This window comes from Solanum pennellii, chromosome 12 (assembly GCF_001406875.1).
Source record: "Solanum pennellii chromosome 12, SPENNV200".
Lineage (NCBI taxonomy): Eukaryota > Viridiplantae > Streptophyta > Magnoliopsida > Solanales > Solanaceae > Solanum > Solanum pennellii.
In genome coordinates, this window is record NC_028648.1 from 53,946,392 (window position 1) to 53,947,192 (window position 801).

The window sequence follows — 801 nt, forward strand, 5'->3', positions numbered from 1 at the left end:
AAATATCCCCCTCACAAGGTACATCCTCCAAAACTTCCTCAGTAATTTTAGACACATCCAATACAAATTCCACCTAAGAACCAGCACAATTTACTCTCTACACCACAACTTATATTTTATAAGGCACCAAGGTAGAGGTGTCATCTACTAAAGTCATCTCAAATATTGACCATCACACAGGAATAAGGCTAGGCTTTAAAGAAGATATTTGTTTAGTAATATTGAGGGCATGAATATATCTTTGGGACAAGTAGAAGAAAGAGATTCAAGTGCATTGATTTTATATTCAATTATGAATAATTATAGTGCACATGTTGGTATCATGTCCACTTGTGTCCTTCGTATCATGTGGTGCAGCAACTAATGGCTTCAACGCTCCCAACTGGATCCCCAAATTCCCTATAAAATGACCCCAAATATCCCAAAATATATTCTTAACACTCTTCTTTTAACGCTCTTCAAGATTTAATACATGCATAACTCACTTCCATATCATTTATCAAACGGCCCCCTTAATTAATTACATTCAAATTTGAATGTATTAATTCTAATTTGTTTTTGTTTTGTTTTGTAGGGTTAGTTCCTCGAATAATTAGTTAGAAAAATTACTTGATAAAGTTTCTTTCAGTTCCCTTCTATTTTTTTGATATATTAAAACAACATTATATTTATTATAAACTTATTATTTTATTGTATTCATTTGTAACTAATTCGTCAATTATTCCACATTTTACCATGCATAAAATTGTCACGACCCAAAACCGAGCCGCGACTGGCACCCACACTTACCCTCCTATGTGA